This window comes from Taudactylus pleione, unplaced genomic scaffold (genome assembly GCF_031769625.1).
Source record: "Taudactylus pleione unplaced genomic scaffold, aTauple2 ptg000437l, whole genome shotgun sequence".
Taxonomy (NCBI): Eukaryota; Metazoa; Chordata; class Amphibia; order Anura; family Myobatrachidae; genus Taudactylus; species Taudactylus pleione.
The window spans coordinates 1,228,162-1,251,896 of NW_028284839.1; positions in this window are offsets into that span (position 1 = coordinate 1,228,162).

A 23,735-nucleotide genomic window follows, 5' to 3' on the forward strand; every position below is an offset into this window, starting at 1 on the left:
CAGCTTGAAAACTTGTGCTTGCAAAATGGAACCAGTTAAGCAATCACATGCAATGTACTACACAGGGAACCATGGAGAAAGCTACCACTCCAAGTTACTGTGAATACAAATTGAAAGAAAATATATAATAAGAATCACACTAGGAGCCCTCTCAGCAGATTATTTGGCTCTTATGGTCCCACCGTTTCAGGTGTGTGGGCCTGCAAATCTGTAGCCTTGGAGGATTTTCCATTATATATAAGTGGGTTTCTCTCACAATGTAGGGGAGTTTAAGGGAGCTATAATGGAAATCTTTCATCATCACTTCATGGTTATTAACCACTTGCCTAGCGTAGTCCAATCATTAGCACCCACACCAGGCTGTGCGTTCACTGACATGGTTGAAAACAATGCGACCATTCAGAAAAGCCCACTGGGCGGCTGCCGAGAGATAATCTCTGCTTCCTTGCACCCTCCCCCAGTGTCTGCTGTGCAGCAGATCACTTCTGATTGGGCATCCATGTAGCAGCCCCCAACCAGCAGCTACAGAGAGGAGCCAGAGAAATGTAAGTGAAGCAGCACTCAGCTCCCCCACTGTACCTGTATAATCAGCTCAGAGGAGTAGCCACCAGGGAACTACAAAGCCAAAATGTCACAATGGTCTGATCATCAATGTACGCATGCGCAGATGTGCGAACATCGCTCGGAACGAGCGTACTGCCGCTTGCGAGTGGCTCTGAATGAGGGCCTAAGTGTTTTTAAATGAATACTGCATAAAAAGAAGGAAAAGAAAGAAAATGTGTGATAGAAGTGTACTTTATTGTTTTGTGGACAAAATATAAAATAAATGGGTGTATTAAAATAACGATTGGCATGTTATGTTCTAAAAATGCAGATAGCTACAAAAGAGACCTCTTATTTCTAGTATCAGTAGAGTGCAACATTATATTCAGATTATTGCCTGGTCCTTTAAAAACAAAAGGGTATAATTGAAATGTACTGTGTATAAAAATATATATAATAATAAAATAAAAATAAGAAATAAGATTATAAATAAAAATAAGAATAAATATAAAAAATAAAGCAGAGATAAATATAAAAATATATAAAAATATGCTTAATTAGTTTTGCTATACAGGGATATATAGCAGAATGTAAACTGCTGTATGTATTGCACATTAGATCTGATCAGTCATGTTCACGTCTTCTGTGTCTAAATATTGGGACACCATCTTTAGACCTTTAAAAATGCTCCCAAATCAAAGTCTATGTTCAAACCCTTTGGATGGAGGGTTCCCATTTTGTAAATCCATTCAGTTTCTGACTTTGAAATTCTTTCTTGGTACTGTCCCCCTCTCAAGTCTTTTTCTATTTTTCTTATTGCTGTGAATTTAATTCCTCTAGGATCTTTTTGATGGTATAATAAAAAGTGATTAGAGATGCTGTGTGTTGTTAATCCATACTTGTCGACATTCAGCTCCCTCCTTCCGGGAGGGAGCTGAATGCCTGCATTTTGTGGGGGGCGTGGTCGGACTGTGACCGCCCGATCGCGTCATCGTGGCCCCGCCCCCTCTTCACAATGCCGGAAAAAAGGTATTGTAAAGCAGGGGGCGGAGCCTCGATGACGCGATTCAGCGCGAATCGCATCATCGGGCCCCCGGCAGCGGGAGGTTTTACTAGTAGTCTGAGGGGGTAGGCGGCAGCCGGGAGGCTTGCCTCCCTTTCCGGGGGGTCGGGAGCGGCACCCGATATTCGGGAGGCTCCCGACCAAATCGGGAGGGTAGGCAAGCCTGTGTTAATCCCTTTTTTATGTTATCAACATGTTCTCCAATTCTTGTCTTCAATTTTCTGATAGTACGGCCTATATATTGGAGGCTGCATGGACATTCCAGTAAATATACGACTCCTTCTGTGTTGCAGCTCAGGTTCTGCCTAATTTCGAATTCTATACTCTTTGCATTTGAACAAAAGCTAATGATTGGTTTTGTACTGCTGATGACTGCATGCTGTACAGTTTAAGCAAAAATAAAATGCCTTTTGTTTTGAAATAAGGGTAGATCTTTCTGGAGGTATACAGCTTGCAGTGAGAATGTTTTGAGCAGTTTGTGCTTTCTTATAGATAATTTTCGGTTTGATTTTGACTAGCTCTTTTTTTTCTGGGTGTAGTTCCAGTAAGTGCCAGTGTTTTCTCAAACTGTTTTACAAGCCTTTTGTATAACTGTTATATTGCGTGATAAAGAGTGTTTTCATAGGGCTCTATTCTTTTTTCCTTATTATATTGTATCAGGTCTTCTCTCTTTAATTTATCAATCTTCTTCAGGCCGTTATCAATTAATTTATCTGGATAATCCCTTTCAAGAAATCTTTGTTTCAGAAGTGCACTTTGTTATTTTAAAGTCCTCATTATTTGTACAGTTTATTTTTATTCGTTGAAATTGCCCCCCTGGGATGTTTCCAATACATGTCTATCAAACACACAAAAATGAAATAAATAAATAAAATTGTGTTGGAGAAGTTATAAATAGATGTTCTTGATCTACTTCAATAAAAAAAATTACAATTTCTAAGAACTTTTTGGAAAAAATATTATCCAATTAAGTGGTTAACTCAAGAAGTTAGTGCATCATTTCAAAATAAGGGGAACTGTTAAATCTATAAATATTGTTTCTAATATGGAGACATGATAATACATGTGGAGTGGTTTCTAAGCTTAGTCTCTATGGTCACAGGGTAAGCAGGCTTCAAACAGAGAGCAGATAATAAATGGCAACAAGTGTTCTCTACATATGTTTCTGTGGGGCAGCCAACACACTCAGCAACCTGCAGGTTGTCTTGGGGTAGAAGAGTGAGGAAATCCTTTTCTTCAAGTTTCCGAGTCCATACCACTACAATCTCCGGCCACCTAAGCTGTAAGGTCATGGGCAACTCCATTCAAGTTCCTCAGTGTCTCTCTCACACATGTGCCAGTGACATACTGTACAGAGGGCCTGATTCAGAGGTGCTCGCAAAAAGCGAGTGCTCACTCTGAATCAGGGCGGGTGCTGGTTTTTTAGTTGCGGCCTCTTGGCTGCTCGCATAGCTGTGGGGCCATCCACAAACAGCAGGCTTTCGCATGGGAACGCCTCCGTTTGTGAAGCCACCCCCCTGCCACTCCTACAAAATGGGGCGAGCTGTCGATCAACATCGACAGCCGCTCCTTTTGTAGTGAACCATGGAGCGAGTGCTTTTTGCGGTGTGCGCACTGGGCCATCATCGACCCGCTTGCGAGTGCTATGCGCTTGCAAGTGGGCCTGAATCAGGCCCAGAGTCCGGTAGGTCACTGACACAAGATCCTTGACTCATTTCTCTGACTGATCCATTGGTTTCTTCAAAAGTCAGGCAAGGAATGTCTTTATCCTGAAAAGTATAGCCATGATGTAGATTTATTTGGCTCAAGTATAATGATTTACCCAAATTCAAACATTGCTGAATATCCTTAGTAATTGGCTGCGTGCCAAATCAAATTTGGGATTTTGAGACTAAACTAAATTTCCAGTAAGTGGAAACAGGACAGCTTTATAAAATAATTATGTAAATATAAAAACAGCGGCTTAGAATCTCTGACTTTAACTACAGTAATGTTGAAGAAAATCTGATTTTGCAGATTCTCCCAAAACAGCGGACAAGAACATCTATTCCATGTTATTGAAATAGACAACTGCAATAAAAAAAAAAAGACAGGAATTATTAAGGTTTATTAGGATTTTTTATACCAGCAGTGTTTTCTATTTGTGCAAAAATCAAATCAATGGATTTGGATTATTTCACTACTAACAAATAATAAAACAAAATTATTATTCCGACCTTTAATTTCACAAAAGAGGATCTACAATAACATAAATTACAGACAGACAGGAGAACCTAAGAATCTCAAATTTGCCTGCTCTTGATCTTTTCCTTAGTATTACAGAATGATGTTATTACGGTTTGGCATAGAGTAGGGTTAGTCAATACAATACAATAGATTATATTATAAATGTAAGAACACTAAAAACAAATAATACCAGTGTTATTGCTAGTATTTTATTCTGAGAAATAACATTACTGTACTTCTCATGGCTTTCCACGGCAAGATGCCAAATTAAATGTTATCCATAGCAGTAATTTGACCTTGCGACTTCATTGAATTCTTGTTGATCAAATCAAATGCAACATCAAATATGTGTTAAGTGCAGGATGTTGCCGTGTAAACTGCATGAAATTAAGTGAATTCAGTTTGTTGATTTAGATATCCAAGCAAGATACAGTATTCAACAGGTATTGTGCATGTCTATAATAATACAAAATATAAGACGCTTCCTAGAGCCACCTCAAGTGAGTATACAGAAAATATAAACAATGGTGTTAAGCATTCAATAAAACAAACTTCTATCAATGCTGCCGTATAACTAGCTTAGTCACCCTAGGAAACACTGGAAGAGCAAAAAAGAGATATAAACGGCGCACAGGTTGTGTATACTAATAATTCCTGTTACCTAGAGGTACTGTAACACTCATTAGACCATGTACAAGAATACATCAGAGGAGCCGTGTGAGTATTTAGGAATAAAATGAGGTTTTAATAAACACAATCTATAATCATAAAAAATGTGTCATTAGGACATAAACATTAAAAATGATCATATAAATACTAGCAGCACTTGTAAATCATGTGCAGGGTAAATATATGCCACCAGAGAATAATGAAAACCCATGGACAAATTTAATCACTGTAAATGATGTTTGTATTGGAGTTCCATATAGCACACATAGTTACTGGTACCACCAGATTAATGAGGGAGAGAGAGGTAATGTCTAGCAGGGCTGAAGCTTATGCAGTCCCTTGGCTGTAGTGAACTCTCACAGGTAGAAAATCCAAAGCGGCTACAGGGGTCTATTTACTAAGCAGTGTTAGGAGACAGAGTGAAAAGTGATAAGTCAGTGATAAGGTGCCAGCCAATCAACTCCCAACTGTCATTTTTCAAACACAGCCTGTGAGATGACGGTTGGGAGCTGAATGGCTGCTGGTACCTTATCACTTTCTTATCACTTTTCACTCTGTCTCCTAACACTGCTTAGTAAATAGACCCCTTAGTTTCAGTATTGCAGTTCTCTAATGTGGCAAGGTATAATCCAAATGGTGTCCAGTAGAAAAGTCCTCTGGTGGTGAGCCATACGCGTTTCTGTGTCACAAACAGCTTTCTCAAGGGCAGTGTGCTGAGATGTACATAAATTCTCAATGTGTTTAGATCTGCAAATTCCCAGATGTCACACTGCGCATGTGCAAAATCTGTTCCTGCGACGTCGGTCGCAGTCCCCCAATACCGCAACATGAGTTACATGCTGCTGGTGCTTAGGGGCGGTGACACGCAGTGTTCCAGAAACTGGGGGCGTGTTGGTCCTGTTTTTGGGTGTGCCAAAGCCAGAGGCTTCGTCTTTTGATGCAGCTTCACTGGCCTCAGCAGCATAATTTTCTCGAACATCCTGAGAAGCCTGAGGGTTCCACAGATGTCCGGTGGTCATGCAGTTGATCCGATGGCTGTGTCTTCAGATGCAGAATTGGATCAGAGAAGCCAGCATTGGGCATAGTTTTGCTGGAGACGCCTCCTGTGGCTTTTGCACAGCCGCTACGTACAAAGGTGCAACGGTTGAGCCTTTCTGTATCAGACCCATAGTGTCAATTGTAAACGCACTAAACACCAGGAATTACACAATGTCTGAAATGTTTTATAAATCCCACTTATTGACTTTTCCTTTTTGCTTTAGAAAACAACATTACATTTTCCTCCAAGGCCCTTAATTGGTATAAAATTGGCATTAAACACCTGCTTTCAAACATCAGACCCTCCTCTTGTTCCAATAATACTTTATTATGTAATATATTTCTCCTTGAAATTTCTTAAATAGGGCATCTGGGAAGAACATAATCAATTCAACTTTTACACATTTCGTATTGACATTTCCATCCTCTCATTTCTTTGGCCTTGTGACGCTCAGTCAGAACTCCCAGCAGTAGACAGCAAGAACAGCCAGCGCAACGCGAGGGGATAATTATTGTAGTATAATTTATCATGTATAATATCACTTTGACTTTATTTCTGAAACTTGATTATAAATGTTCTTGCAAGAAAACTTATTTAATTGAGCTAAGTTAGTTAAATGATTATGTATGTACATAATTGCGCACAAGGAGCGCAGTGCATTGCATAAGGGAAACCTTGCAGCCAGAGTATGACTGTTCTTATTTTTAACCGTACTAGCTAGTAGCCTGTCAAAATGACTAGACTTTGTCACGCCCACAAGTAGTCCCGTTTGAGCACTGAAATGGGTCTCTTTTCAGTCATTTTTGCTCACTGCGAGTAGTAATGTCAATGCCAGCGGCTGTACGCAATTGAATTGCTCCAGCGGGCGCTATCTAGTGGCCGCCAGTATGCAACACACTTGAATTCCCCCGTAGAGAAGAGGAGCAGCATTAGCCTTATATCTATCTATCTATCTATCTATCTATCTATCTATCTATCTATCTATCTATCTATCTATCTATCTATCTATCTATCTATATATAGATTTCATGTTCTTCTTACCTTAATATTCAATTATTAACAGTTAATTACAGTATATATCTCACACATATTACACACAGCTTTACAGAGAACAATTCAGTCATTCACATTAGTTCCTTACCAGTGTTTACAATGTACTGTATATGACATATCACATGGGCATACATACATACTACCTGAACGATTAATGTTTAGGGTCACTATTTTCTTAGAGTGTGGCAGGAAACCCACACAATATTTTGCCAAGAAACAGGCGAAAACGCAATTGGAGAACAAAAACTGGAGAAACGTTATCTCCATCCCAGATCAGGCAAAAAAAAGCAAAATCCCTATTTTTGGCTACAAATGTGGGGATTTCTTTCAGAACCCTTTGGACAGCCCCCCTAATGATACTTTAGTGGAAAAAAAATCGTAAGTTGTGCACTTTGGCGAAAAACGACCGCTGAAATTTCTGTCCAATTTTTCTTTCTCAATGAAAAAACCATTTAACGTAATGGGGCTGGTATTTCCGAATGCCATAAGGATGCGTAAAGTGTTCTAAACATCGCACGTGGCTGGCGCACGTGTTTTTTTAGCAGTTATAAAAAAACGCCTTTGCCAACCACGTGCGATGTTTAAAACAATTGGCGCATCTTTATGGCCCTCTGAAATACCAGCTCCATTACGTTAAACGAATTTTTCGTGGAAAATTTTTTTTTTACTGAAATTTAAGCGGTCGTCTTTCACCATAGTGCGCAACTTAAGATTTTTTTTCTGCTTAAGTATCATTAGGGGGGCTGTCCAAAGGGTTCTGTAAGAAAGTTTTCTACAGTTTTAGGCAAAAAAACTACCGATTTTCGCCATCGTTGGCGAAATCGGCAGCAAAATCGCCCATTCGTGGCTGATATCAGCTGCGATATCGGCCGTGTTATCAGCCAATTTAGTGGATGACCGAGTGCGCCGTGACCTACGAATCTGCTTATCGGCCTCAAGCTTAGCGAACTTTGCAGCATGCCGGCGTGCCTTACGTGCCCTCTTGGAGCGACTGGAACCACTAGAGTCATCTGATGTAGAAGAACTAATCTCACTAAAACTGAAATGAGTGTCCGAATGAGAGTACGATAACACCCACCTGCAACCTGAGCTGTAAGATCATCGGTGTGAACTCCCCGCAGCAGGTGATGCTGTCGCCATGAAGCCAGCTGACTGGGCACCGGGAGAGACGCCCGCAGATGTGGACCCCCTTGAAGCATCAACAGGTCGGACCCCAGATGCAGACGATCTACTCCCAGAGGTAATCACTTGCCAAGGACCAGCGGTAAGAGGAGCAACAGGTGGTGGTGCAGTGGATTGCGTAGCGTTAGGAAGCACAGCAGCCAACACAGGGGCAAATACAGAAGCCATATTAGTAATAAAGCCCATTATAGCAGTAGGGTCCATCGCTGGGGACACAGCAAGTGCAGGGGAGGGAGCTACTATAAGTGGGCTGGCAGCAGGAGCCTGTGGAGCAGCAGCAGCCACAGGCAAAGGCAGGGTTATTAACCCAGTGTCAGGGGCCAGAGGAGCATTAACATCCAATGGCAAGGTTATAGTCAATGCCCCCTGAGAAGCAGCCTGAGCAGCAGCGGCAGCAACCCCAGGCCCTGGAACAGTGAGGGATGGCACAGGGGTAACTGGCTCCACCTTCCGTGACATACCAACATGGTGCCTGCCTCCTCTGCTAACAGAGGCAGGGCCACTGACAGCGCTGGCTAATCCGGCAGAAGGGAAGAGGCCAGAGCTCAGTGAGGTTGTAGCCGAGGCCCGCCAGACATGAGCATGGAGGGTCCAGCTTCTGCGAGCAGCCAAGAGTGGATCACGGCGGGTGATGTCACAGCCACCGTGACCCATGACCCCCGCTGCTGGAGAGCTCCGGCATGGAGGATTACGGTCTGTGGTGGTCGCAGGAGCCAGCACCGGCTCCATGATGGAGGAGGCAGCAACCGGATGATAGCAGGCAGGGGGAGCAACATTGCGGCGTGGGCGGTGCACGATTGCGCAGGGGGACAATAATGAATAGTGTAGGAAAGAAAGAGATGAAACAGGAGGTAGGGAGAACAGAAAGGCAGAGTAAAAGGAAGGAGATTGATAGAAGGTTGAAAGGAAAGGAGTAGATACAAGCAAGGGTAGATAGGAAAATAGAGAAAAGTCAAGATAATACAATGAAATGTCCGTAATGTCACCTTTCTGGACAAAAGTTCTGCAGGAAAGAGGCCTGAAGCCTGCCGACAGGGACTTAAATAAACTCTTCAGAAAACCACACCCCTAACTGTAATAGGTTGACTGACTGCATGTGATCACCAGCAAAGCCAGCCCCCAGCCTCCTGGTTTTATTCACTCCTGGCTCATCTGAGCCCTCCATTATTCTTACATAAGCCCCATTGGCTGAGAGAGGGAACAATAAGATACAGTAGACCTGTTTGCTCAGAAAAACATTCCAAAGGTGGTAAAAAGCACTATGCTTTTCTAAAATTAATTCCATATACTAAATCCATGAATTGATAATTTGACAATTTTGATTTTCAGACTGGCTGGAGAGATTCTGTTGTCAGTTCAGAGTTGGGATAGGCAGAACAGCTGCAAGGTGGTACAGTATGAGCTTTTGCTTACTGGAGACTGGAGTTCATGGCCCTCTAGCTGCCCCTTAGCCTGGTTACACATTAGTCGGCATATCGCTCATTCCATTGACAAGTGATTTTTTTTGGAAGCAAATCGGCGGATGTGTACACCTGATATGTTTGTGAACTATGAGATTCACAGACATATTACGTCGGGAATCGGTATGTAATGTCGGCTGTCGGGTTGCCTCCTGTCAATATACCGACAGCGGCATCCCTATGGTTGGTATCCTGACAGGGGTCAGGTAAGTATACTTACCCTCCCCCCTTCTCCCCGTAACCCTCCCATCTTGTAGCCTAACAGTAACCCTCCCCACCCCACACCCTATCCCTTCCCCTTTAGTGACTAACCTTGAAAAGCTGGTTGTGCTTCATATGCTCTGGTTATGAAAAGCCTTGTGCTGGTTGTGCTTCATATGGGGGACCCCTACATTATTTGTCCCCTGTATTTAGCATAACCAGTACTGGGGATCCAAAGCCCGAAGCTGGTTGATTTTTTTTAGGGGGGGGGCACAGCATTTTTTTTTTACACAGATTTTATTTTTAAACACAGAAGCATAGATGGGTCTCACTGATCCCATCTGTGCTTCTGTGTTTTTTTAAACACAGATGCAGGTCTTATGGATATTCCAGATCCAAACCTGCATGTGTGTACTGCTACCTCCCCCGGGTCCTAGCGCCTGCTACACCACACTAACACCCACTACCATCCCCGGTTCCAGGCCACAGCTAATGCCCGTTAACACCTAGCACCTCTCCCCTGCATCCTGGCCACAGTAAACGCCTCCCCCCCGGTCCCACCCCCTGCTACCACCGCAGACTTCAGCCATCTTGGTGCACCCAAGTGAAGCCACAGTGAGTACACCTAATGAAGGCTCCTACTGAGGCTGTGCAAGGAATTGAAACTTCCTATTTGTAAAATGGCAGATTTGTGAGATAATAGTTTAAAATCTGTAACTTTCTCAATTGCCTGAACCCCAAAAGGCCCTACCCTGGAACAATAGCTACCTAATAAAACAAACCCAAAGTGTAAATTTGCCCCCTACCCTGAGTTATGCCTTCCCAAAAATCCCCCATAGAGAACAGCAGAAAAGTGGTCCTAATTGAGTGTCAGAAAATACCGACAGTTGGAAATTTAAATGACTCCCAAGTCCTAACTTTTTATGTTTTTGCCCTGAAATTTGGCCTGCTGCACTGAGCGGAAGTTCTACCAGTCCATGCCAAATTTCAGCTCCATACCTCCAATAGCTTTTGAGGTGCAGCCCTTTAAACACCATGCCCCATCAGAATTTCTCTATGGGAAAATTCATTTTTTTCCGAGAGGACCCCTACGTTGCTCGTCCCCTGTATTTTGGCAACCAAGACTCACTCTGATTAGCCTGGTGCTGGTTGTGCTTAATACAGGGAACCCCTACATCATTTGTCCCCTGTGTTTAGCAAAACCAGCACTGGGGCTGGAAAGCTCGATGCTGGTTATGCTGTGGAGGCACGTCATTTTTTTAATATTACACATTCATTTTTTAAAACAATACATGGAGGGATCTCACTGGTACGTCCATGCATCTGTGTCTTATTGATTTGATTTTCTCAGGTGCATGCCCAGCACCAGTGAGTCCCTCTGTTGCCTGCTGATGCTTCTGTGCATGCCCGTTGCTACCACTGCTCCGCACCCCCACTGCTGCCACAGCCCCACACACCTGCAGCCTGCCCCCACAGCCATCTCTTCCTCTGCACTCTTAAAACACCTCCTGTGTGTTGTCTGCTCCTCCACCCATGTTAGTGTACCTATTTGTTGTCCTTCTGCCCAGCAGGTGGCCCGGTTTGCTCATAAAAACCCTGATGGTTAATTAATTATAAAAAAGCTATGAAATTCCATAGACAAAAAACCTTACTGTTTTACATGTCCCATTAAGGCTTCTTAGACATGATCTGAAATTTCACAAAATCTTCTGAATTTGTGCCACTCAATCTAAAAAAGCAATGAAATTACAATCATTAAGGCTGACACCTTAATGGACGTGTTACTTGTGCAATACAGATATGGCATGCCATCAAACCCTGTGGGTAACTGCAGCTTCAGCACTCTAACAGAATGAGATTGCTGTCACTCACAAAATGGTGGAGCTGCTAATTCACAGAATTGTGTGCTCATTGGAATACACACACGCAGTCTATGCAACTGAGGTCTAAGCAGAAAATAGAGCTGTGCAGAAGGGTTAAAAGTTGTGTGGATGGGGGGAGGAGACAGAGCAGCGTGGATAGGTGAGACAAAAAGGCGGGTAGAGGAAGGAAGGTTACGCATTACAGAGGGGGGGGTAGCCAAAGTGATGCAGATGGGTGAAAAACAGTAGTGCGGATAGGTTGGAGGAACAAAGTAATGCAGATGGGTGGAAAACAGTGGTGCACATGGGAGGGAAACAGAGTGGCATGGTTTAAAAGGACAGCAATGTGGATTGGGGTAGGGAACATGGGAAGACAGAGCAGTGCAGATGCATAAAGACAGATTGGTGTGGATAAGGGAACACAGATTAGCACAAATAGGAGAACACACAACAGTAAGGATTGTGGAAGACAGATTAGTGTGGATGGGTAGGAAGACAGAGTAGTGCGGGTGGGCGGAGAAGACAAAATTGCACAGTTGGGGGGGACAGAGTGGTGCATATGGAGGAAGAATGAATGCCACAGAGGAAAGTAAGACAGAGCGGCATATCTTAGGAGAAGGCAGTTGTGCAGAAGGAAACAGAGTGGCACGGATGCAGGGTAGTGCGGATGGAGAAAGATAGATTGGTGCGGATGAGAAAACACAGACTAGCAAAGTTCGGAGACCACACAGCAGTAGGGATTGGGGAAGAAAGATTGCTGTGGATGGGGAGGAAGACAGATTGGTGCGGGTGGTGGGGGGAGACATAGGTGCACCATTGGGGGGACCAGAGTAGTGCAGATGGATGAAGAAAGAGTGCCACTGATGGTAGAAAGATAGCAACGTGCCTGTGGAGAAGGCATGGATGCAGGGCGGTGCGGCTGGGGAAAAACAGATTGGTGCGGATGGGGGAACACAGATTAGCACAGTTGGGAGACCACACAGCAGTAGGGATTGGGGAATATATAGCAGCATGGAGGCATATAAGGGAAGAAAGTGTACATGCATATACAGAGTATGATAGTTTTAAAAACAAGGGAGCTGAACATGTATTCTCAATGAGATAAATGTATGCAGTGACAAGGATGTTGGAAGCCAGTGAGATTGTTATGGTGATCGAATGGGAAGATTGTGGGCACTGAGTGGGATGTGGGAGCCACATAACTGCTGCAAATTTCAGTTGCATAGACTGCATATGTGTATTCCAATGAGCACACAATTCTGTGAATTATCAGTTCCACCATTTTGTGAGTGACAGCAATCTCATTCTGTGAAAGTGCTGAATCTGCAGTTAAACACAGGGTGTGATGGCATACCATATCTGTATTGCACAAGTAACACGTCCATTAAGGTGTCAGCCTTAATGATTGTAATTTAATTGCTTTTTTAGTTTGAGTGGCACAAATTCAGAAGGTTTTGTGAAATTTTTGATCATGTCGAAGAAGCCTTAATGGGACATGGGAAACCTTAAGTAATTTTGTCTATGGAATATATATATATATATATATATATATATATATATATTTATTTATATATACATATATAGATACTGTGTATATATATATATATATATATATATATTAATTCTGAAATAAATCTAGAGGTTGGAAACCCCCACCCATCATACCACCCAGTATATACCATCGATAAGGGATGTGCCGCATTGAGATTAAAGATCAGTATATCATCAACCTGGGGAGATACTGTAGTTAGGCTGGAGATCATTTTGTCAATAGGGACAGTGGACCTCATTCAGAGTCGGTTGTTGCAGCCGCATGGTCGTAAGGGAAAAGGGGCCGGATATGCAAATGATGCACTCGCAAGTTGCGTCCTTAAGATCGGATCGTTAGCTGGCCGACCAAGGGGAGGATGCACTAACACTCTTTTAGATTAATTTTGCTCTGGCTTATTCAGCTCTATACATCAATTCTATTAATACCATTTTTTTTCTGTAGGGGCCAATGTAATTAATTTTATTTTTTTAATCCTGTTGGGAGCAATGTGATTGTTTTTTTTCTGTGGGGGCCAATGTGTGTGTTTGTTTTCTTTCTGTGGGGACCATTTTGTTATATATTTTTTTTTTCTGTGGGGCCAAAAATCTGTTCTTTTTCTTGTGAGTTTTTTTTTCCTGTGGAGGACTGATGTTGTGCCTTAGCAATTTTAAAATCTTGTTCGGTGTGCCACGAGTTGAAAAAGGTTGAACATTACTGGTCTAAATCATACATTTACTAACAGATGATTTTTGAAATAATTTTTTTTAAAAATATCAAAAATCATCTGTTAGTAAATGTGTGATTCAAACCATGAAACACAAAATCGACCAAAAATCAACCCAACATTGATCAAAAATCATCCACAATCGACTTTTAGCAAATATACCCCCGGGAATGACTTCCTAATTGTTTAATATAAGAGTAGTGAAATTACTGAGATTTTTGCTGTTCCAATCTCCAACTCTGACACTACACTTAACATATCTGCTCCGTAGTTGGGGACCCTAGACCAGGGCTGGCTCGAGGCATGTTCGACCACTGAGGTCAAACAGGGGCGCCACCCCATAGAGGGCGCATCCCTCCCAGCCATTCCTGATTTCAGCGGGTCAGTCCCATTTTTCGGGCACTGCCCTGCTGTTCCACCCGCGGGACTATGGAGCTGACTCAGACCCACTCACTAGGATGTGTACACTCGTAGCTGGCCAATTTTCACAATCTACGCATGCATACGCATCGCAGTGCGAGAACAACTGTGAGAGATCGGGAAGCGTTCGCTCGCTGCACATAGACAGTCCAGTAGAGTGAGTGACAGAAGAAGCCATTTGTGGGTGCTAACAGGGGCAGACCATTAACAATGGGGGAGTGGAGGTGCGAATGTAGGCGTGCCTGAGCATCCTAACACCATTTCAGAGGTGTGCATAATTAACAGGCAGCGTCATTGTACACGTCACCTGGTTGTATTTCACACTGAAGTGATCGCAGTGCTTGCAGCAGGGTATAGTCAACCTCAAGCACTGCAATCACATCCGATGGTCCTCGATGCACCGATGGTTTCATACACTTCCTGGAGATGACGTGAGCAAGTGGGCATCTTATAACATGCTGCAGGGTGTCTGCATACACAAAGCGATCACACGCCAAGACATAGTGGGCATGTTTATGCCTTGCCGTGCGATTACCTGCCTTGCTGGGTGTTTTTCCGGATTTGCATATGCCGGGTGCGAGCGAATGCATCTAGTGAGAGGGTCTGAATGAGCTCCTAAGTGTCCTGCGGGCGGTCGGGAAGTTGGGCACCCATACCACTGCAGCTGTGCAGTGGTGCCGGCCCCGGAGAGAAGGAATGGATGGCGTGCGCATGCAGTGCAGGAAGAGGGCTGGGGACAGCCAAGCTACTGCTGTAGTGCTGGGGTCGCCCCCAGCCTGACGTTAATGGGAGGCATGCCATACTGGCACACCCCCAGTCAATGTCATGTAGGGGGCGTGAGCTATGGTAATTAGGCCATGCCCCCATTTTTGGTAGCAGGCGTGTAAGTCTCTTCCTGCACAGGGCGTGCTGGACCCTTGAGCCAGCTCTGCCCTAGACACATGATCTTGTACTGTACATTACATAAATCAATCTTAAGTCTTTTGAATCTCTCCCTAAATATACTGAAGCCTGGAATATAGAATTCTGAGTAAATCTAGAAGACATTTACTTATGGGTGCTCCAATAGTGAGTCAGTGGTTAAGATGCAATATAAAGTGGTTTCCAGTTGACATAGATGTTTAAATATTCTTAGCCAAATTTTCCAAGATCTCTAGGATCAATGATGAAATTGAAACCATGCATCTGCAATCCCTATCAAAATTTATCGGAGCTGTATTAAATTTACATTACTTTTGTGAGAAGTTTAATACATTTCAGTTGTAATGTCTGCAGACCAGCCAATCAATCCTATTATCCTCTAATCGCCCTACTACTCTTGTTTTATTTCAAGAGTGCTGAATTATATACGATGATAGAGGACATATCTTTCATGGTGGCTGATAAACACTAACAAACTAACAATTCACTGACACCTGGTTCTATCGGGATGAATACGTATAAAGACCCAGATAGTTATAATAAATAGTTTGAGGCATCAAAACATCTTAATATACCAACTACTTCCAACCTGCTTTTTTAATAGATATTTCCTCCGAACTGTTCCACTGTAGATGGCTGATCTCTTCAGTGTCACAACAGATATCTAAACATTCTACTAAGGCCCGTATTCAATTTGAGGTGAAAAGTCCAGACTTTTTGCCTGCTGGACTTTTCGCCTCGTTCGCCTTTTGCCCAGGTGGAAAAGTATGGCGCGCGTGCCCACTATTCCTCGTATTCAATTCCAAAGTAGACGAAATCGGGAACAGGCAAAACTTGAATCGGCGAAAAAATACGGGAATTTTTGGGAAATAATTGTAGGACCCCCTTCAAGATGTCCAGACCTCGGGGATCACTATGGGTACCCACATTTTTAGCTGCAGAAGAAACTCGGCTTTTTAAATAGATGCGGCAGTGGTTATTTTTCCCGACATTGAAGAAGTGATGCAGGAGAGCACTTAGAGGTTTTTTTTTCGTTTTTAAAAGTGGTCCAATCAAATTTGGGGTACATGAAAATGGGGTTAAGCATATTTTTAAGTCCCTAAAGGTAATTTTTTAAATTCTTCAAAAATACACCTGTCGCTAATCCACCAGAATTAATTTTGTTAGTTTGGCATTTTGTTTTCACTTTTTTTTTTCACCCCAAAATCTAAAATAATTTTTTTGGGGTGTCCCAATTTTTTTTTTTGGCACATTTCGTTTTAAGGGGGCAATCCCGAGGGTGCAGACATTTTTTTTAAGCCTGCACCCCTAAACCCCAAATCTGCATTTTTGTTTCACCTGCTATAGGTATTTGAAAATTTATCCCTGTTTTTTTTAAATGACCTTTCACCCCATTTACAAAAAAACAAGAAATTTCCGGAAATATGCCTGGGACCCCCCTAAAGATGTCCAGGTATGGGGGATCACTATGGGTACCCCCATTTTTGCCTGCTGAAGGAAATCGGGGTTTGTAATAGCGCACAAGGTGCAATTTTGTGGCTATGAAGAAGTGGTAGAGAATAGCACTTATGAATAGTTATTTTTGCCAAAAAAATAATCTATCAAATGTGGGGCACATGAAAATGGGGGTTAGCATTTTTTTAAGTCCCTAAAGTTATTTTCAAAAATCTGCAAAATTGCCCCTGCCGCTTGTCCCCGCAGTGAAGAAAACACCTGCCGCATACATGGGGACCCAACCTGAATTAATTTAGATAGCTTGGCACTTTTGTTCCCCCTTTTTTTTTATTTTTACCCCCAAAATGAAACATAATTTTTTGGGGGTGTCCTGATTATTTTTAAACTTTTTTTGATGCAGTTTACCTTTTGGAGACTGTCTTAAGGCTGAACGGGGATTCCCACAATGTTGTACCCCAAAACCTCAATTCTGCACTTTTTTCCGCCTGCTATTCATAGGCGAAACTTTTTCGCCTATTACATTGCATTGACTTTCCGCCTAGGCGAATAGTCTTCCAAATTGAATAAGGAGGAATCTCAAAACAGGCGAAAATGACATCATCGGCAAAAATGTATCGCGGAAAAAGACTTTTCGCCTCAAATTGAATACGGCCCTAAAAGATAATTGAAACTTATCAGTAAAGATCAGTTTCTGGCTAAAAAAAAAAAAAACACCTCCCCTCTATTGAGTATCTACCCTCTTTCACAATATACATGTTCCCCTTCCCTCCTTTAGATTTTTCTATCAGTTGATTATGGGGCTCATTCATCATTGCATGTATGTGCAAGGCTGAATGCAGTTTCCCGAATGTGCAGAATAGGTTGAGCATCATCGCACGTAACCCCTTCTATGCCTCCGCCTGATGTACAGCCAGAGGTATTTAAGGGGCGGTGCGGGGGCAGTCAGCGTTCCAGGAAACAGAGGGGTGTCCACCCCATTTTCCGGGAATGGCAAGGCCAGGGGATGTGTCCTCAGACGCAGTTTCCTGGCCTCGCAAGCCGACCGGCCAGAGTAAGCTGAGGTTACGATGGTGATCCAAGTCTGTGACCTTTATCGCATTCCTGGGATCGCAAATGCAGCAGGGGGTGTCATACACCTCGTGCTACATTTGCATATTAACAAGGACAGAACTGCACAGCTGCCTGCGTGCATACATCATATATCTATAGCCTGCGTACATTCATCATATATCTATAGCCTGCATGCATACATCATATATCTATAGCCTGCGTGCATACATCATATATCTATAGCCTGTGTGCATATATCATATATCTATAGCCTGCATGCATACATCCTACCTATAGCCTGCGTGCAGCTTTGCAATTCCATCCTAAGCTGAATCACCCCCCCCCTATGGTTTTACTCACATAAATATTTTTTGTATCTAAACATGTTGATTTAGGTTTGACATCTATACTACATTTGAATCTAACTATATGTTACATTTGTTGCAAAAAGCCTTATTTTGCATAAAAATATATTCCATTAATAACAAAGTTAAATTTAAAAAAATCATTGAAGGATTATGGAGATTGAAATGAATGTAATTCATGGTAGAAAGGAAAATAATTCTGGAGAAGATCCTTATGGTGCTAATTACATAAATGAATGGAGATAATCTTTTTAAGTGCAGTTTCAATCTTGAATAAATAAGTCTAACATCTATTCTCTTGTTACATAGTTACGGTACAGAGGGATTGAAAATAAGTCTACAAAGTTAAACTTTTTCTAAATTGATCCAGTGGGAAAACAAAAAAATGATAATACAAGTTTAGCCTCACAATGGGGGAATATCACTCCATACAGTAAATGTCAATCAGATTAGTTCCATGTATCATCGCTTGCTCAGTATCAATTACTGGTTATAAATAATGATACCAGTCCTTATCAGAAAGGCATCGCATGCAGTTTATCTTTCATCTCCACCTCCTTTGCCAGAGACTTCCATAGCCTGGTCAAACTTCATTAGTACAATGAAATAACCTTTTCTTGTTGACTGTGAAGCTGTCTTTGCTCCACAAAATGCTACAAGGAGGAACTTAGAGAGCATGTGGACTAACGCAGGCACTGAAATCACAATATAATCCTGATTTACCAACTTCTGATATATAGACCTTCTGTTTAATCCACATATGGTGCCAGCACACTGACCTAACTAAAGTTTTACACATACTGTAACAACTCTTAAAGCCAGTTTAACAATTATATAATGCAGTCGAGAGAATCATTAAATTGATAAATCAATTGTGCTTTACAAAGCTCACACTTTGGATCTGATTCAGAAGTGCACATACAGTAGTTGCAGCCATTGGTGCATATGGTGGTGGAGTCATGGCAGCGATAATATGCTAGGCTAGTTCTAGCCTTCCCCTTGTGTACTAACGTGCAACTAAATGTGCAAGCACTGAAAGGCCCATGTCTCTAGATACTGTAACTCCACTGGTGATTCTTGACACTCCACCATCGGTGCACCATCAAGTGCACCATCAACACTTGTATCTGCCCTATGGCAGGTACAGTGTGTCCGTCTGAACTAGAGATGAGCGGGTCTTGTTATCCGAGTGCAGTGTGTTATTCTTTTCTTATTCATAAAAAATCTTGTGACACTAAGTGGTATTGCAGTGTGTTATTCTTATTCATAAACAATCTTGTGACAGTAAGTGGTAGCACAGTGTTATTCTTTTCTTATTCATAAATAATCTTGTGACACTAAGTGGTAGCGTAGTGTGTTATTCTTTTCTTATTCATAAAAAATCTTGTGACACTGTAGGTCATTGATACAGCAGTGTAATATTTAAAATTGGTACAAATTGACGCGTGTGCTGTACCCCACTTCATTCGTGTCAGTTGAGAGGAGAGCAGGAACCACATACTAGAGCTGGAGTTGCTGCCAGTGCCACAAGTCATGACAATACTAATCCATCAAGTCATCTGTACCCTTTGTAAAGCCAGAGTAAGTAGAGGTAGGAACCTTAACCACCTAGGAATCTCCTCCCTCCGCCCTGTTACGTTATCTGCAGCGCATCCATCCAAAATGTTTTTGTGTTTTGTGTTGACTCTGCTGCATCTCCAGTTAGTCTTTTGGGAAAGTTTTCTTCTCGGCAGATGCACTTGCTGGAGAAACTGAAGGAGATGCCTTCCCTGGCTGTTTCATGTGCCACTTGAGCTGACAATTTACTTACCTACATCTATGTGCATCTCTTCAGATCTGTGAACACAACATATGACTTAAATCTTATATCTTAAATCTTGTATTTACTATGTTCAGCTTGTCCACATATCTGTGGTTAAGTGAACGGCGTGTGCAACAACATTTAGTTTTTGCAATTAAGTTTTTTTAATGTCCATGTACAGGTTGGGAATTGCTTTGGGGATTTTTAGGGATTTGGTAGCAGTCACACAGGACCTCAATTAACTGTATAAACCCCACTGAATTATTGGCGGATGTTGGACGCACATCTAATACAAGGATAGGTGTTATGGCATCAGTGATCCACTATGCAACTGGATGACTGCTGTCATACTTGCTCCCCCTTGAAAAGGATTGTTTAACAGTCAATTGTTTTTTAAAGTACTACTAGTAGTCTTCCTGGTCCATATCTGAGATGAAAATCTACTCCCAGCAGAAGAAGCAGCAGGCATAGCACTCAAGGATTCTTCTGGGGGACTGATGTGAATGAGTAAAATATTTTTTGTAAATGCTTCCCCTCCTCCCCTCCCATCCTCCATCATAAATTTGCTTCAGAATCAAAAAATGAATTTACATTTACTACTAATCAACCCTTCCTGTCCCTGCCTTCAACTACATACATACTCCAACTCCCTCAGGCCTCTTGACTAATGAAAACATAAGTTTTCTTATGTGCCATGTTGGGCGTTGAACAGCCACGTGTTTGTGCCAGCCACTACGCCTACTTAACATAGTCAGCCAGCTGGCTTGGTTAAAATTTTGGGCCTAAACCAGATGAAAACAATATTGTGAGCTGTGAGGTGGTCAAAATTGACTGGAAACAAGTAGAAATGAATGTTATTGAGGTTAATAATACTATAGGAACAATTAAAACCCCAAATAATGTGATTTTAGCAGTTTTTATAAAACAGTTTTAAAAAATACTGATCCAAAACCAACACGCAAGGGGCAGTTTTCACAAAACCAATTAAAGATCAAAAACACGAGGAGATACAGATCAAAAACCAAAACCAAAACACGGGGGTCGGCGCACATCCCTAGTCTGAACGTGGCCTCTATAGCTGCGAATTTTTATCTGAAATGCTGAGACAGGATCGTTTTAAAATTAGATCTGCACGGTGCCATTTTGCGAATGGCAATGAGACGCCATTTTGCGACTGGCTGCCCAGCGCCATTTTAGTGAAACTCTCCATTATAAGAGAAAGCATCTGCTCTTACTGAAATGCTCGCGGCACTCTTATAACACATCTGTGACACTCCCAAAACATGCCCACATGCACAGTACTATGATGTATTTTCTACAATGCATTGCTGTTATTATTCTGATACTATATCATGCATGCACTATCAGTATTTACTATATATACATTTTTAAGGAGCTCACTTCTTGGACTCTCTAATGGTTAGCCAAGCCACTGTGGAGGCTAGTCACACCCCCTCTGGAGGCTGGCCACACCCCTAAGTATAGTACCTCATCACTGCATTCGCCGGGTGGGACTTTCATGCCCCAGTCCGACAATGTTTAGACTGTATAAACCCATACATTCCATCATCATTACATTGACCATATGAGCACCCTCTGTTGTTTCTGCTACAACATATGAAATCTGCTGACAAATGGCACATTTCCAGCACACCACTTCCATAACAAACTGTCTTCATTAATTCCATATTGTCATAAATTCTCATCATTACCTTATATTTTACATAATTCCCATGGAGCACCTAATTTGGATATACATATGGCATGTAATAGTATAACTATGTGTGATATGCATATAAATACAGTGTATATATATATATATATATATATATATATATATATATTCAAAAAATAGGGTAGTACACGGCGCTGAGTCCTGAAACAGTTAATGTGATTCCAAAGTAATATCAGTCCATCAAAAGTCGCACTCCCCAAACGTATAGGGTGGCTGCTCCTACTCCCATATACTGCTTCCCAAGCAGCGTCAAAATCTGTAAAACAAAAAAGGGTGGAGAAAAGAGCGCCTCCTAGTGCATTAAATATGTAAATGATGTAACCATCACCAAAGATATTCACCCTCTGTGTAGATGGGGGTGTACCTTATATAGTGGAATTCACCACTTATTCAACAGCAAGAACAATCACAATGATTCCTTATTTGTCCAACTTCTGGAAACCCTCAGGCTTTTCCCAGGAGCAGAGGCTGAGTTTCTGGGCACACGTGGTGCCTGAGGAAAGCTGCAGTAGTGGTAGGAGCTGCACTGCCTGTGAGGATCCCCAGAGACAGACTGGCCCATGCTGAGAGCAGACAGAGGAAAGAGCCTCCTACAGAGTCTGACAATTGTAACTGTCAGCACCAGAGAGCCTGCTATTGCTGCAGAGGGACACAGGAGGGAAAAGCCTGAGGGTTTCCAGAAGTTGGACAAATAAGGAATCATTGTGATTGTTCTTGCTGTTTAATAAGTGGTGAATTCCACTATATAAGGTACACCCCCATCTACACAGAGGGTGATTATCTTTGGTGATGGTTACATCATTTACATATTTAATGCACTAGGAGGCGCTCTTTTCTCCACCCTTTTTTGTTTTATATATATATATATATACATATACAATATACAATACTGTGTGTATATATATATATATATATATATATATATAATATATACAGCAATGGAAAGACAGGTGGCACTCAGAGGGCTTGTATGTGTAACAGCACAAGGTCACAGGTAAGTTCGTCCGACGTTTCAATTTTAATAACCTTCTTCAAGAACAGATATAAACAAAATGTAATACAACACTGTTATGATTCACCTAAAAATTACATATCCAATATATCATCTAGTGTGTATCCAACTTTACTATTTTCAGTCAAAACCATGGAGGGAGGAATGTCTCTCAATTGAGTGGGACAGCATTATCTCTAAATACAGTCCTTCATGTGGGAACTTGTCCCAAAGATGGACAAATAGGATATTATGACAAATATAGAGCTGTCTCTGCATTTGGGGTATGTAGTACCTGTATTATGCAAAATCTTAATATTAATAATTATCACTGGTGACTAATGTGGGTGTTGACATATATGTGTGCAATGATTTGGTGCTGCTGAGGTTGGCACACTGGATTACCATCATGTGTTATTGTCTTTCCAGTCTATGAGAGAGTGTGACTGATAATATGGTTAGTCTGGAGGTGTGTCAGATAAAACTGATGGTCTTTGCAATCATAATTCAAGCAGCTCTACTTAGAGTTGTCAGTTGATGGGTTAACCATAGATGGTGGATGGCTTCAAACCATTGGGATACCACCATCAAAGTTTAAATCCCAGAAGTTTCAGGCTGCAATTATAGTGTGAAACTGAACAGAAACTTCATTTGAACATGTGCAATAGAGAAAAGCAATGAGCTTTTACCATCGGACCTACCTCATTAATGGAAAAACTACCAACTATCGTGAGGATATCAAGGTGGTTGCTGACCATTGATGGTTGATGGTCAACCCTACCTCTAGTCACCATTGGAAGTACAGCTGTTACCCCTTTCCCTGAATCCTTAGTATACAAATAGAAAACAAGAGACTCTGGTGACAGACCAGCAAGCTACAGTATGACACTCATCTAATTTAAGAAAATAGAGTGCATTATTGAAAAAAAAATATGTAAGGACTGTATTTAATCAACCTGCTGAGGCACTGATAAAGTATAATATATTAAACTGACAAATACCATTTTTTTTAAAATGGCAGAGATCTGCTAAAGCAATAGTGACCTTCATTAATTATGTTGCAGAACAATTGCTAAATTGTATTTGAATATTCTGTGTGACAATGAAATCTTTAAAGTACAAATTTTGTCCTCATTAAAAGGAACAGCTGTTTATTGTGAACCTGTGAATTGAATATTTCACATCATAAAGAGTTGCTATGAATAACATGTCTTGAAATTTCAAATTAATGAGAATGTATATTCTGCTTTGAACAGGTATTCAATGGCAATTAAATTCATCAGAAATTTATGGTAAAAGAAATTCCCCCATAATGTTCTATGAAACAAAAAAGATGCTCTAACAGAGTTGTACACATAGGGCCTAATTCTTACACATAGGGCCGAATTCAGAGCCGCACACAAGCGGCTCAATGTTTGTGGACTGCGCATGCGCCACGTCGGAC